The sequence below is a fragment of the Sinohyriopsis cumingii genome, chromosome 16 (genome assembly GCF_028554795.1).
Source record: "Sinohyriopsis cumingii isolate HCF-2022 chromosome 16, ASM2855479v2, whole genome shotgun sequence".
Classification (NCBI taxonomy): Eukaryota; Metazoa; Mollusca; class Bivalvia; order Unionida; family Unionidae; genus Sinohyriopsis; species Sinohyriopsis cumingii.
The window spans coordinates 82,096,707-82,112,742 of record NC_142976.1 but is presented as its reverse complement, the minus strand read 5'-3'; the positions used below and the strand labels follow the sequence as shown (position 1 = coordinate 82,112,742).

At 35.8% G+C, this 16,036-nt stretch overlaps 1 long non-coding RNA gene across 1 annotated transcript in view; it reads left to right on the top strand.

Annotated features, from left to right (window-relative positions):
- The window catches only part of LOC149780898 (uncharacterized), a 36,618-nt gene extending 20,998 nt beyond the window's left edge, over positions 1-15,620 (top strand). Inside the window, exons 2-3 of the long non-coding RNA XR_016414916.1 lie at positions 8,259-8,611; positions 14,268-15,620. This is a non-coding gene — a long non-coding RNA (uncharacterized LOC149780898). The remainder of the gene's footprint in view (positions 1-8,258; positions 8,612-14,267) is intronic.
- The last annotated feature ends 416 nt before the right edge of the window (positions 15,621-16,036 follow it).

Genomic DNA, 16,036 nt, shown 5'->3' with positions numbered 1-16,036 from the left:
TTAGTAAGCTTTTCGAATACAAATATTAATAGTTCGCACCATGCACAACAGGACGCGGCCCAAACATCTAACACATCTAATTAATCCTATTTCAAATTACTAATTATGTATACCCACCAATATCCTAACCTCTTCCTCCACATAGTCCGTGATTTGTCTCTAGTCAGCTTTATATAGCTGTCAACAAAGAACACTCTTATTTCTCTAATTGGATTAGAATAACACCAATGCATACTCTGAAGGCTTTTAATCTTCAATAAGTAAGTTATAACCAATTACTTATGGAACTGTGAATAAAGAATGAATACCCAACTGGATGTGAATAAGGAATAAGTACCCAAATGTATGTATAATAGGTGGATCTGGAATAAGTAACTGGTTACTTATTCCTTATTCAATCGGGAATAAGAAATAAGTAGTAACCACTTTGACGTCAATGAGCGCAGAGGAGGGAGAGACATGCTCAGGTTACCTTATTTGTTTACTGTAAAGCAGAAGGTCTGTTTTTAGTGTGCTGTTATTTTCTTCTTCGTAAAACGGTAGATCCTGCGCTAGAAATTTTCTCATAACACATTTCAGCGTCAAAATAGGACCACGTATACACAAAAACTAACATATACAAACAACTAACATATACAAAAACTAGCATATACAAACAACTAACAAATTCAATTCAAGATTTTTATATACCAACTGAAGAAGAATCGTTCTACGATTTTTTTAAATTTACAAGTATTTGAACAAATTGCAAAACTAACGTCAGATTTCTTGTGACTATGGCACATTTGTTTTAGGTATCGTAAATCGGATATAGATGTCATCATGAGTTCAATCTAAATCACTTTATAAGAAACTAAAGTGTGTGTGCATGTGTGTGTTACGATTCTATTCTCTTAAAATAAGTAACAGAAAAGAGCGAAAAGCAACAAGCTTTGTAAAATTCAACAAATAATTTATTTCCCTAGCATACAAAGTAAAACTGAAAACAAATTACGGTATTGCCAATGAAATCCTGAAATAATCATAGAATTACAGACACAAATCCTAATAATTTAAAGGTAGAAAGAAACTTTAGTAGAAGTCCAATATAAGTCCAAAGCTGAAAGTATGGATGTGCAATGTGCATGTGGTGACCTGTATAATCCTGATGTGCCAACAGTCTTTTGTTGGATCACAAGGATACGATCCGAGAATATATCCTTTTTTGTATTTCACTTTACATCTAAGTCTCTGTTTCCACGAAAGTTATCAGAGCACATTTATATTTCCAGAGAAAATGATCATTGAAATTAAATATTTTGAACAAATAAATTCCAGCCCAAATTAAGTTCTGGTCAAAAGAATAGTTCAAATGAATTCTGATAAGCACGAATGACAGATTTTCAGAGAGAAAAAAATCAGTTATATTACAAACTAAGATGCAAAACAAATCCCATTATAGAACAAGGGTGTACGACCCGTGGCCCACGGGCTGGATCCGGCACGCGAACGTGTTCTGTCCGGCTCTCTGGGCAAATTAAAACAACACAGAAATCTGGCCCGTGAACAGTAATTATATTATTGCATTTAGTGGTCTTAGAAATAGTGTTTGCGGCCCTCGAGTGCTCTTAGAAAATGCAATCTGGCCCTTAGCCGAGAAAGGTCGTGCATCCCTGTTATAGAAGAAATAGATTGTTATAAGTCACGTAACTGAAATCACGTAGTCTAGCTATCACAAAATACAATGTCCTTGAATTATACGGTGTAGAACTGCGAAGGAGTAATTCCTATGCGCGAATAAAAATGTTTTCTTGCGTTGAACAGCAATGGGTGGAACATCTCTATCTGCAATTCTGGCTATATGGGACGGATAGATGAATGGATGAATAGATTGATTCACTGACTCTCTGTCTCTCTCTCTCTCTCTGTATTTATGCATGTATGTACAAATTAGACGATAATGATTTTGTAACTCTCTTAATTTTATTTGAACTTATGTTTTGTTCACTTACAGATTCCAAACGCAAGCAGCCTGAGACTAATAAGACCACCTGCTTTTTATTACTAAGGCTTTGCGTGTTCTGGACTATCTACCTTACCCAAGTCAATAGAAACATATCGCCTTGAATACCTGACCTGACTTTACTGTTCTTGTTGGCTATCACCATCAAAAATATTTTCCCCATGATTGAATAGTGTGCGTGTGTGTGAATGCGTGAGTGTTTATCCCATGTTTGCAAAATCAAGACAAATAGGCACTCACGTTTTATTTTAGGTACATTCTCTTTTTTTTTTTTTTTTTGAATCGCAATGAACATTTCACAACACATCAATAAAGTCCACTTCTTCTTCTTTCAACACTTGTATCTCCTTGTGAATTTCTTCTCTGTCATGGTTCTTCTTCTATTTCTTCTCGTGGTCTCGATTCCTCGGATTTCTTGACGGGAATGGATTCTTCATCTTCTGATGTCCTCTCCGCTTCCTCCTCTTGCTTCTTTTATTTGTTCTCTGTTTTCAATGTGCACTCTGAAGATCAATGTCGTTTCTCCTGACAATGATAACAAGTACCTTGACCTTTGCCTCTCTTTTCTCCTGCCGTTCCTTAGTTTTGAAATTGCGGGCATTCTGAGCCCAATGTCCTTTCTCTCGACTTTTATCTCGTAAGGACGAGTAGTCCGTCGTCTTCTCTGAAGTAAACTGCAGAATGTCTAAACTTTCTGATTGCAAGAGCGGTCTGTTGTGCCAAATCGCTGGCATGAAAGGTAAGGTGTGTTGACTCTTCCATCTTGACCGTTTGGATGCTCTTAGGGCTAGGCACTAGCCCTATACATAGGGGCCCGTTGCGTCTAAAACTGAATCAATGAAATTTTGCAATCAAGATGAAACAATATCACTATATCAATGAGAACGGAAAAGAAAGAGCAACAACGTGACGTATCGCCTCACACACGAGAAGAGGTGTTGGCTGAAATCCATGAAAGCGATTTTGAAAGCGACATGCGCGAGCCTGAATCAACTTCCTGTACGCCTGCCCCAATACCAAGAGGAGAGTCTACCTAAAATGAAAGTCAGTCAGTAACTCCCGAAAATTATTACCACATTTGCGAGACGCAAGAGCGAACTTCCAGAAAATTTAGAACCAAGACATACACCTTCATAGCGAAATTTAAACAGTTCAAGTCTGCGGTGCCTCCCCAGAAAGTAGAAGTTTTTGTTGTTTTTGTTTTTTTATAGTGTAGAACTACGATGGAGTAATTCCTGTGTGTTAATAATGGTGTTTTCAGGCGTAGAACAACGATGGTAAGAGGAATATCTCTATCTGTAATTCTGACTATAAGGGATGGATAGGTGAATGGATGAATCGATGGATTAACTGACTGTCTGTGTGTATTTATGTATGTATGTACAAAGTAGACGTTTATGATTTGTAAATCTCGTAATATAATTTAAATTTTCTATTTTGCTCACCTATAGATTTCAAACGCAAACAGACATATAAAAATAAGACCACCTGTTATTTACCGATAAGGCTTTGCGTGTTCTAGACTATCTACCTTACCCAAGTCAATAGAAACATATCGCCTTGAATACCTGACCGGACTTTACTGTTCTTGCTGGCTGCCACATTATATTGGCTGACTGACTGTCATTTGCGCAATCTAAATATGGATCATTTGTATCTCCAAGTACTTGCATATATCCAGGTAGAGACTATTTCGCCATTTTGTTTATCGCGGTTTCACCAGGTGACCTCAACATAAAAGCAAGTCAAAAATTATTCTTATTAAGGTAAGTCTGTTTTCAACCGATCCCTAATAATGCACGAGGACTGAATACCTCAGTAACGTTTGATTTAATTATATAAAAATTTAAATTAGTGAGTGTATTACATAAATCTTTATTGATACGCCCGGTAGTATTGTTCAATGGACCTCATTATATGCACAAACATCACTATCAAAAAATATACTCGGGTCATGTTTTGACATCTCCTGAATCTCTGTTTTATCCTCCAGTAGTCATTATCCTAGAAACCATTTTGGTTCTTTTTCATTATTTTTTTTTTTGTACATTAAGGGCTAACTATCAGGTTTAACCAAAATGTCAGTTTCACTTTATAGAAAAATATATTCATATCAATGGGATATTTTACATCTTGGTAGTGTTGTGGCAAGGAACGGGCGATAATTTTCCATGCTTCTGTATAATATATGGCTGCGCGCTGAAATTGTCTCGTTTTCTGCGAGTACACTTACACAAAAATATGTCATCAACAACACAATTTCACAATCTCCAGTACATTATTGTATCCATCGATAAGTGATCGTGCTTCTAAAAGAAATGTTGATTAGCTCATTCAAGCAGTGTGAAAGACTCATAGTACCAATTCAACTCCCATAGCAAACGTGTGGAAACACAGTGATATAAAGTCACTATGATATCCATGATCAAACCTATGTTTTTGAACATAGATCTGTCCTTGATGCAAGCTTCTGTATGAAGAAATGATATGTCCCGAGCCATTTTTCTCAACACGCGTTTTCGATTTCGCTAGTAAGGCATTCAAGGGTAAGGTGCTAATATAAGAAATGAATGTCCCAAAGTCTTCAAAAGGACTGAAATTACATCGATAAAACATTGTCTCTGTTATTTTCTCTTACAAGGAAGATAAGCTCTCAAAAGATTATGTTTACTAAAATTTTACTTCTCATTATCAACCAAACTCATGCAAGCCCTGATGTAGGGTCGCCTATGTCTAGACTGGTTCCCATTTATCGATATAATTGGTATCATGGGTCCTATTTCCACTCTTGATTAACTTGGTAGAATTACGTACACTAGTAGAATGCGTAAACAAAAGGTGTGAATAGCTCTGCTTGTCAGAGATTATATTATTGACTGTTAACTTATTCTGCTTGTACACGTTCACCAGTAACAGCAACGGTGGTTTTCAAGCAGCATTCAAGTATTTAAACTTCATTTCATAAAGTTAGAAAAATATTAAAATAAATCGGTTTAATCAATAGATACCACTTTGCCTATCACGACGTATCTCTCTTTAATTTAAGATATAAATATACTATCATCCTTGTCATATTGTGCATTTAAGGAGCAAAATATTAATGTTACCATCTAAATTTGCATATATAAAGTCCAATAGGTGATTTAAATAATGTAAATTACTTACAATTCCTCCAGAACACATACAATTGAAACTATGGTAAGGTAGGCACAGGCTAATTAAAATCCAAAACATAAAGTTCCTAAACTTTTATCGAATGAAATTGACGGGACACAAAATGACGAGGGGTGATCAGCATGAAGCATGACAGTAGAGACCAAAGTGATCAAATCTGGACGATAACGTTTCTAAATACTTTTGGCAAAACTACAATTGGTGATCATAATTTCTCTATAAATGGTAAATTGTCTAAAACTTACATAATTGATTGCATAAATATTAACCAGTCTACAAAACACCCCACAAACATAGTGAAATCGATAAGCTCTATACCCGCTTCTTTTTACTTGGCACTAGTTGTCTTATCTGAAAGTGTTGAATTCACAACTGAAAATCTTTTTGACGTCAACAAAATGTTTTCATTTTCCGTATTATTCACAAATAAAACCAGACATTTGCATCAATAGTAACTGTATGCGCATATGTGGAACCACTGTAAGGATGTTGTTCTTGATAGAATACGGCAGCAGAGAACAGTAGCCGGACAATGGTAACACATATGCCTGAAATGCGCCATTACATATTCTGTATACTCGGGCTTCCAGTATAATTAACTATTCACTAATGTAATGTGATGTATGCTACTGTGCCTGGTCTTTCTTGAAATGGGCAAGTTGTGAGGTCAGGCGGAGATACGTCCAGCGTGGTTCTAAAATTGGAATAGGCCGTCTTGCGCGGTGGATTGGCCTTGGTTATAAGGTCCTCTGTGATGTCGGCTTGCCTTCATTTATATGTATCTCAACTCCTTCATTTATATGCGTCTGAATTTGTTGGCCTGGTGACATCTACACATCAGTTGCAACCGCGATGAGTCCCTATTCCAAACTTCCAACAGGTCAGGAGTCGGGTCCCGTCACTGTATATTTGAAAACGAATGACGCAGTAAGTGTTAAAGTCCCTTTCCCCCATAGAGGGTTGTACGGCCTAAGGTCATCCGGGCCCATAATTCATGATGGTATCTTCTCTTATTAATTGTGCTGTTTATCACTCGTTGCCTGATGTGGCTGGTCCTTGTGCGGCTATCGCGTGCTCTAAAGCATTTATTCCTTGAAAGCTTTTCGTTCCATGATGTAATATAAATTCTTCCATCTCTTTGGGAAGTGACTCCGACGGTATCGTCGGATGTGGTGGGCAGTGGTAATACGCATCGCATGCATATCGTATCCCATCCGGATGTATCTCACATAAAGCAGCAACTACCACACAGCAATGTTGATCTGGCTACAAGCAACTATGAAGCCAAACTAACCGTCTAATTATACACGCCGAATGGCATGACGATATCCCATGAGCACAACACATCGCTTATTGGTGTACTGGTGATAGTCGCCGACTTATTTCTAGGCTACCATAATCACCAACGGCCTGCCCCGACCAACTCTCCTCCCAACTCCACCCAAAGGCTGGGTCTAGTGAAATATGCTGCTGCTATGTGGCTTATGTTTGGTGGTCTAAAATCATACTTTACACTGTCATGATTATTCACGAGATAATTGACTGAAATTTCAGATATATTCAACAAAGACGTGTCTTACAAACTCAAACACGTAAAAATGCGTGGCAAAACACGTAGAGGGAATGAAACATTTGCACGTTGCATATGGTACGGTAAGCAAATTACAGCAGCTATCAGCTATGTAGGAAAATTGACATTCTAATTATTATTAAGAAACAGCATCGTTTCAGGTTTTGGATTCTCTGTACACATTTAGAAATTTTGGCAAACTTTGCGGTCTTAGTATTTTCATATTGTACAGCGTATTTAGTATCTAATACAACTTAATGCTCGTCCATCCTACCAACATCCTTTATCCTCATGCTATCTAAAATATAGTGATTACAGTCGTGCAAACGTAGAAAGAAATGATGCAAAAACAAAATTAAAGAAAAGATAGTTTGCATGAGAGAAAAGACAAGGGGAGAAGAAATAAAAATAATCACAAATAATATAATACGACGAACTGAGAAAGAAACAATGAATTAGGTAGGTAAAAATTATTGTAAATATATTTTGAAAAATCAAATTAAAAACTAATTGTATACCCAATGTTCATATTAAAATGAATCTTCTTAACAACGAAGTCTGCTTACTTGTAAATTTTGCAAGAATAACCATTATTTAAATTTTTGAGCATAAACTAAATTTAGGAATTGGCTTGTACTTAACTTTGCCTCTCATTATTTCTGATGCGAACTGTTGTCACGCGTCATTATTTCTCAGGAACCTGACGTTAATAATTGGACGACCTACAATAAACTAGGATACCAACAGCCAGATCCGGATGTGCAGTCAACTAGCATTACTACCTTTGTGACTGAGAGAAGGATAACAAAAGAAGACAGTTAAAAACATAATCTCAAAATAAAACAATGGTATAGTAAAAATGTTTTGACAAGTGCAAGTTTTGAGAAGTATAACTGAGGTCCAAGTGATCTACTGATTAATTTGAGTCACTAAGTGAATAACTAATTAATTCATTATTCATTTACTTTTATAGGACATTGTTACGATGATATTTTATTGTAGTTAATAATGCGAATCAAGGACAGTACAATACGAATTTAGTAGCAAAGTGTTGCCATTTCCGCAGATACTAATATTACTGGTATTATAACCAAAAAACTGCCACCAAGAATGAAAAAACAAATTTGCAATGATAGCTGAAAAAGCGACACACAACTACTAAAATAATCATATTTGACTATTTTGCCTTATCTCCATCTTAATTGTTCTTATTATGTTCATTATTCTACGCTTTCTTGATTATTTATTCTTATTTTTGTTGCTGTTATTACTATTATTATTTTCTCTTTTTTCTTTTTCTTCTTCTTCTTCTTCTTCTTCTTCTTATTATTATTATTATTATTAATTTTATTGTCGATATTATTTTATTTAAGCGCAATAATGAATAATGGTCCCTTAAAACTGAAAGAGAGAAAGATTTAAATCGCTGATGATAAAGTATTTAATGCTTGTAGAAATTGAAATAAAAATATGAAAGATTTTTAAGTTATTTTATTTGTTACCATATTTCAGACTTCATAATGGAAGTTCCTGATTATTATGAAGCGGTGTCTGTAAGACTAATGAAAGTACTGGACACAGCAGAACTGTATGAGGATAAAATTAAGTCGAAGCGAATTGAAATCAGGACATAGATAGAAGAGCTCTTTACAGCATGTGTTTGTGAACGTCAAGCAAAGATGCATATCTCTGGGAGTCAAGCAGCGGCAACAACTACTTCATGGTTAAGATCCGATGTTGATTTTTTTAGCTGTTTGGTTGAAATCCAGGTAATACAAGATCTGCAGTCCTGGGAGTCTGGTTCTCGTGCAGTTCTCGTGATTATAGATGACACCACACCACCAGGATAGGTCAAGTTACAACAGGTATACAATGATATACCTGTTTCTATATTTAATCTACAGACAGACGCGCCAGATAGATATGGTCGATCTAGTCTGTCCAATAAAAACATATATTTTAAAATATATACTTATCATGAACATCATGGACCTGCCAATACAAGAAAAGACGCATTTATTACATTTGTGACGTGACGGGTTGTTAGGCCACCACTGTCATAGATGTTATGGTTGGGATAGGGTGCTCCCAATATTTTATTAAAATTATTATAGAAGTCCCACCCAGACTAGATTTTGGTTGGAAGTTAAATTAGTGAAAGATAGATGTAAAGCTCTGAGCCCCAGTCAGCAATGCCGACAGTTAAATGATTGAATATATACAAAAAAGCGAAATTCAACGAATAACAATTTAATGATAATTCAATAGTCAAATAGTAAAATTTCCCTAGAACTCTCCTTCCGCTCGACCCTGTGAGAGTCTATTGCATCATTTGATTAGTAGTGTGAAATAGCTTTCCACCTGTCTTTGTATTCTACTCATCCGTGTATTCTTCTCTCCTGTTCCTTCTCATCTTTCTCCCGACTTTCTTCAAATTCCTTTTCTTCACCGACTCCTCGATACTCATCCTCCTTCTCCACTTTCTCCTCCTCGACTCCTATTTCTCCTCCTCCTCCTCCTCGACTCTCTCCACCGACTAGACTTGTCGAATCCGACGGCTCTGCTAGGCTCATGTCCGACTCACCTCTTAGAGACTCGTGACTCAACTGAACCGGGAGTTATGTACCCCAAAAAGCTTCTTGTGAAAACACAAGGACAGTACAATATTTCGTTAGCCCTCTCATCTTACACTACACCCAGCCTATCATCAGATAACGGTTATTCAATTTCTTCAGTGACGCATTCATTCACATCCAGATACTCCTACTTTCTTGTATGGTAAAACAACGTTGTAATAAAAGCACGGTATCAGTTACTTCTCATATATACATCAATAGATTATGTCACATCAGTACATATTCCTAATCCCATTATACTAAACAATATTACAGCAATCAGACACATTTCTTTACATTACAACTCATACAAAGTACACAAATTTTCAAATATCCATGCTCTGATATATCCGTACATCCATATTAACTAATCTTACACACTTTATCCATTTTTTAAATTCACAATTCAAGCATGTGTAAAATCTAACATAGCACATGAATAAATGCACTAGTTTAATACGAAGTAACCCAATAGCGAATTACAAAATTAATTCTGACCACAAGCTAACAATCTACATAATTCTCTACATAATACTCAAGTTCATTTCTCAAATACGCATGTAAATTAAACACTACAAAGGTAATTATACGTACTGAACGATCATATTAATTAAGTATACATACTACACATAATTACAATTACAATGCCGTAATATTCTGCAAAAATCGAGCAAATAACTTACTGACCTTTACGAAGCTTTGTCTTTCCTTAGAATGTCCTGTCTAAGTTTTACCGCCAACTTACGAGTGGCTTCCTCAGAGTAACCCTGTATTGCTCAGCAATCTTACTAGGTGAGACTAAATTTTCGCTTGCTTGTTAGAAGTTATAATTCGGATCGAAACTGCTATCACACAAGGATTAGTGGATGTCATAAATTCTATGTGCAAGATATTTTATAAGGAAGTCAATTTCCGATACTCGTTTTCTCTTCAGGAACCTCGTTCGTGTAGAAACAAAGAAAATATATGTAAAATAACAAGTGTACTACTTGTAACGTGTTTCCTTAGAATTGTTATAAAAACTCTGCAATATGCTTGCATTGTGCTGCAAACTACTTTAAGGACTATTTTAAGCAGTCATCATTTAAAGGCGTTTGCGATATAGCATTAACAGGGAATGCAAAGTACAGCAGTGAAGTATTTGCTTGGGTGTTTCAGTTATATTATATCAATCCTGACAATGGGACATTTGTTATATAGTTTCCTTTTTGTCACGTTAATCACCATACACTACTATATTATGAAAAAGATATTCTTTCCCCAGACACAGATTTGCAAGGATAATTTTATCCGTATTGTGTAATCATCACATATGATCCTTTTCGATGAAAAATACTGACAACTCAAACCTGCAAGTTAATTTCAGCATTTAAATGTCTCCAATCCCAAACAGTTTCCATCTGATGAAAGAGTCAGAGAGATTTTTTATAAAGTACATTTCTTTACAGCGAGCCATTTCTGATTGATCGCATTATAAGCATTGCTAACATAATAATTTACCAAGAGTAGAATGATATATTCACAGATAAGCTTTGTGCAAAGCCAGTCAGTTGCGAGATTAAATTATACTTACCAGGAATTTTTTAAAATTACACAGTTGCATAAACGGTATGAATTTACTGTGGTTCTTGTAAGTCGCATACTACAATTCTGATGTCTATCATTTTGTGACATCACGTGCACTCAAATATTGTAATTGTAAGTGAAGTTTGAACATAAATATGTTCTGCATTAAAAACCCATTTATGTACAAAGATCCCGGGTTCTTCCTCCACCATTAATACTGGCCGCCATGTATAGCCTATCGTGTGCTGAAAAATGGCGTTAAACCCTACAACAACAACAACAACAGTGCAAAGAATTCAAGGAGACGCTCATGTTTTTTTACCCGTCTCTCCCATTAGTAAATCGTTATAATGGCTGGGTAATATACCCATGTTACTTCGTACTGTACGTGCCTGCTTATAAAAATGTGTACTTGAACCACGAATTTTCAGTAACTTGAGATGTTAATGAAAAATAGTTTTGTAATGTAAAGTCTTTTACAAAAACTTCTGCTGTAACTGTTCATGAGGGAAATAGGTCAGTGTCAAAAGTAAGATGGTGTCAAGACGATATTCCTATGTCTATGATTTTATTTTTCAACCTGACTAAAGGGGAAAATAATTAACTGGCACAATGTTCTGAAAACATACGTGTAATGACACATGGACATTTTCAATTAATATATATGACGTCAGATGTTGAATTTTATCTGAATGGATGTTTACACGGTATGTGAGTTCATTAGTACTTTCAAGACTGGACTATTATAACTCAATTCTGTCTGGTTCATCTCAATATCTGCTCCAGAAACTTCAAAAAAAGTTCAAAACACAGCTGCTCGGATCATACTTAGAGTACCACGATCAGAGCACACCTCTCCGCTGCTCTGTACCCTACACTGGCTATCCATTCGATCCAGAATCAAACACAAAATCTGTTCTCTGTGCTACGTTTCACTGTCGGACTTTAGTCCAACATACGTATCCGACCTCACCCATGTGTACACACCAGCAAGATACTTACGCTCCTCTTCTGACAGTCGTATACTCATTATTCCCACTATTAAAACAAAGTCATATGGACAGCGTTCTTTTGCATACCAGGGCCCAGCAACGTGGAATGAATTGCCCACTGAACTTAGACAAAAAGACACAGTGATCACATTCAAGAGGGCTCTCAAAACTCACTTATTTCGACTGCAAGAACAAACTTAAAGACCTAATAATGTTTCCTACCTTAAATATTCTCAGCATGTTTTTTTTAATGTTTTCTAATTTCATGGTGTTTGTTTTTGTAATCATATCATTATTTATTTATGTTTTTATCTTATAGGTGTTGTCTAATGTTGTAAAGCGCTTAGAGCTTCTAAAGATTAGGCGCTATACAAAGTCCTCATTATGTATGTATGTATGTATGTATGTATGTATGTATGTCATTTGGATTTTTAACGTAGCGGTAACAATGTCTGCAGTGTGGCAGTTTATAATGATGTCTACCATTGGGGTGTCATGCTAGAGACATGTAGCATGGTGCCCAGGCCAAATAGTCCTAACATTAATCTCTTAATGCTGAGCGCCCAGCGAGGCAGCTATTATTACCATTTTATATATGTTTGGTTTGACTCGACTGGGGTTCCAACCCGCGACCTCCCGTATCCGAGGCGGAAACTCTAACCACTCGGCCACCGTAGTGGTCTCTCTCTCTCTCTCTTTCTCTAGATAATTTCTTCAAAAAAAAAAACTGTTATGCACAAACAAAATGAAAAAGCACAACGAAAGTGTTTAAATGCTGATATTTAGGCAGACTCTCCGAATCTTGGTGTAATATTCCATAAAATATACCTTAGGGTCCAGATTATCCCCCTTCGTAATGTTATTCTCTTCATTTAAACAAACGGTACACTTTTCTTACTAATTTTAGTTTTATTTACCAATTAAAAAACTCTTACTTTTTTTTTGAATGGCTCCAAACGCAGACAACATTGTCAATAAACATGACATAGAACAATGGCTGATGTTGAACCTACACAAATCTTTCTTAATTCAGCTACATAAACATTTGCATCAGCTGGAGTAAACCTCTTCCTAATAGTTGTACCTTTTCTTTCAAGATACATTGTACCATTAAAAATAAAGTCATTAATTTCAAGACAAATTTCTTCTAAATTTGAAATTTCCTCATCCAGTTGATCTGCATTCAAATTATCAAGCATGGCATTTCTACTAGCAACCAAAACACAATCATGTTCGATTTTAGTGTAAATGCTATCACTATTTGCTGTAAATAGAATGCGGTGTTAGGGATTTAAACACATAAAGTCTATTTCTAAGCCAAAGTGTTTTACTCTTTTGGCAATATGAACAGTCTTACCCTTACAGTCTGAAATATTGGGCTCTCTAGTTAATAGTTCGTTTCCTCTGACCATTGTCATCCCCATTTTTTATATTTGGACTTTTATGTTGGGGTGTAGGGTCGAGTCCATTCCCTATCGAAAAGTTTTAATTCGCCGACACTGTTTTGATGTCTGCATGGGGTAGCCGCTTACTAGCCGGCCCAGCAAACTTGAACGACTCTTCATCTAGATATACCTGCATAAAATCGATAGAAATATGATTTATTTTCTAAAAAATCGTGAGCATAGCATTCGTCATGTCTTTAATCCGCTGACAGACGAGACGAAGGTACATCGTTGCTGAAATTTGACCTGGATCTGGCTTTTTGCATTCCGAGTCACATGACTATACAAATCTCGCAACCTACATGTTAATGACATCTAGTTAATAAAGCCCAATATTCCATAGGGGTGTGTTCAAGAAGTTAAAATTACGTTGTCTTTGAATCATTCGGAATCAAGTAGTTAGATTGCTTTTTGTCCAACAAAAAACCATCATCATGTCTTAAGTCAGTCAGCGATAACCAACACCAATACACACATTACTTAACTGACTGACTAAAGCTTTGGTGATGTTTTGTTAAGAATCCTTTGTAGGAGGGCCAATTAGGCTAATTTGCATAGGTAAAGTACTTGAAGTGGAACAAGCAAATTCATTTGAAGCGGGTAATCAGATAGATGGGTGCTGTTTTGAATAATATTGCCAAAGCAATATGTAAGAAATATTACTGGCTAGTTCCATATCATTAACAAGGTTTCTTTGAAGCTTGACTCCATATATAACACGGATATCATGAATAATGCAGCAGTAGTTGGGATGGTGTGGTAGAGTGATTAATTTTTGTGAGTCACGGAAGGATGAACCATCTGCATGCAAGCGAAGCGCAGCCAAAAAATAAATTTTAGAACTGGTTGACAGAATTTGGCTTTGTGAAGTGTGGCTGAAAAATTTGCATTTATTCATTGCAGATACAACAAACATCATATCGACATTAGTTATCCTCATGTATATGACATCCATCGACATAGCAACACCAGCCATCATCGAGAGAAAGCGTGAATGCTGAGCTCAGTCCCTAAGTGACTAAAATGTTAAAATAGTTTAACTAGTTTAACCATTGCATGTTTGTTATTCCTTTACAGCAATGCAGATGCAGAATAATCATTCTCTACGCAGGAAATATTTACCAACATCTTTGGCGAAGTTTGGATATCCAGTCTCTAATGTGTGTCAAATTTTAATAACTCTTGCATCACCTGTAAAGATCCAAATGATCTACTGAATAGCAAAGACTGCATCTAATTAAGACTGTTTGCCACTGTGTAATGGATTTCAAAGACAAAAAATTCTGCAGTTTTAATTTAAGGTCCAAGTGCTAAGTCTGTCCATTATTTTCTTTTTGAAAGTGTATTATACTTCGAAGAAAACTTGTATTTTCTTTTATTCAAATATGAATTTTCGGTCATTGTCTGTATAAAAAGATAACTTTAATTATTTTCCATTGTATGATATAGTGTTTTGTGTTCAGGTGGATACACAAACTATGAAATTTGTCTGATGTTAAGTTAGACGTATCGGGTGTTAGTGTTATAACGGGAGGTTATTCGGTACAACAATGACAGAACAGCTGACATACACTAGTCTACTAATCTGTATGTCCGAGTTGTAAAGAGTCTACTAGGCTATATGGCCGAGTTGTAAGAAACTGATTTGTTAGCAACAGGCTGTGATACGCAAAATACTGAGGATCCAGTACAGGAAGTTGAGAAGAAAAAAAAAACTACTAGGTGTGATTAGTGCGGATGGATGGTTCAGATGCATATGGTACATCTTCGTCTTGGTGTGGGTAAGTTGAATTGAGGTAGGAAAATAATTTCTGTCACTTCCAGGACGGATATCTTGGGGGAAAATGTGTGTAATGAGCGTCCTCAATCCTAAAAAAATTATGATTGTACTCTTTATTGGACCCATTATTGAGCTTTATGGAATACATTGTATGTAGCACAGTTCAAATGGTTAATGTGCTTTCTCTTACCATTTTGAGCTAAGTTGCCACATTCCCTTCAGGTATTTTCATTTTCAAATGGTGAATTCACTTATTTTTGTGGGTATAAAGTTCTGTATTTTTTTTTTTTATAATATAAGTAATTTCGCTGACACTCAAGTGACAATGAACAGACCTAAGACTTGCCATCTAAGTCCGGGCTTTCGTCACCAACTTTCAGTTCATTAGCCTTTTAAGAAACTTTAAGGCAAGAGTAGCCTTGAAAATTAGAGGAAAAGAATGTTAAAGAATTCGTGAATAAATAAGAAGTTATGATATTTTGGTATTTATATTTTTGGATCAGGTAGAATTCCTATGATATTTTCATTGGGACTTAACTTTGTGTCTGAGGAAGAAGTCCTATGACATTTTCAGTGTTACTGAAATTTGTGGAAAAATTATATTGCTTTCACTGAAGGATCACTGTGTGTTGGATCTTTAAATTTGTGGCTTACCGCAAGCATGAAATCTACAGAACGAAAGAGTGAATTAAGAGTTTAATGTTGTTTATTCTGCATTTCCTGTGATATAAGTTGTCAGTTGCACAATCACATGTGTGGCTTAGCAGCTGACCATTTATACCATGATAAAATCAGAATAAACAACATTAAACTCTTGTAATTCCAGTCCTTTATAAACTGATTCATTCCTTTATTGTTTTTTTTTAATTTTCATTTTTAAAAAGATTTAGTA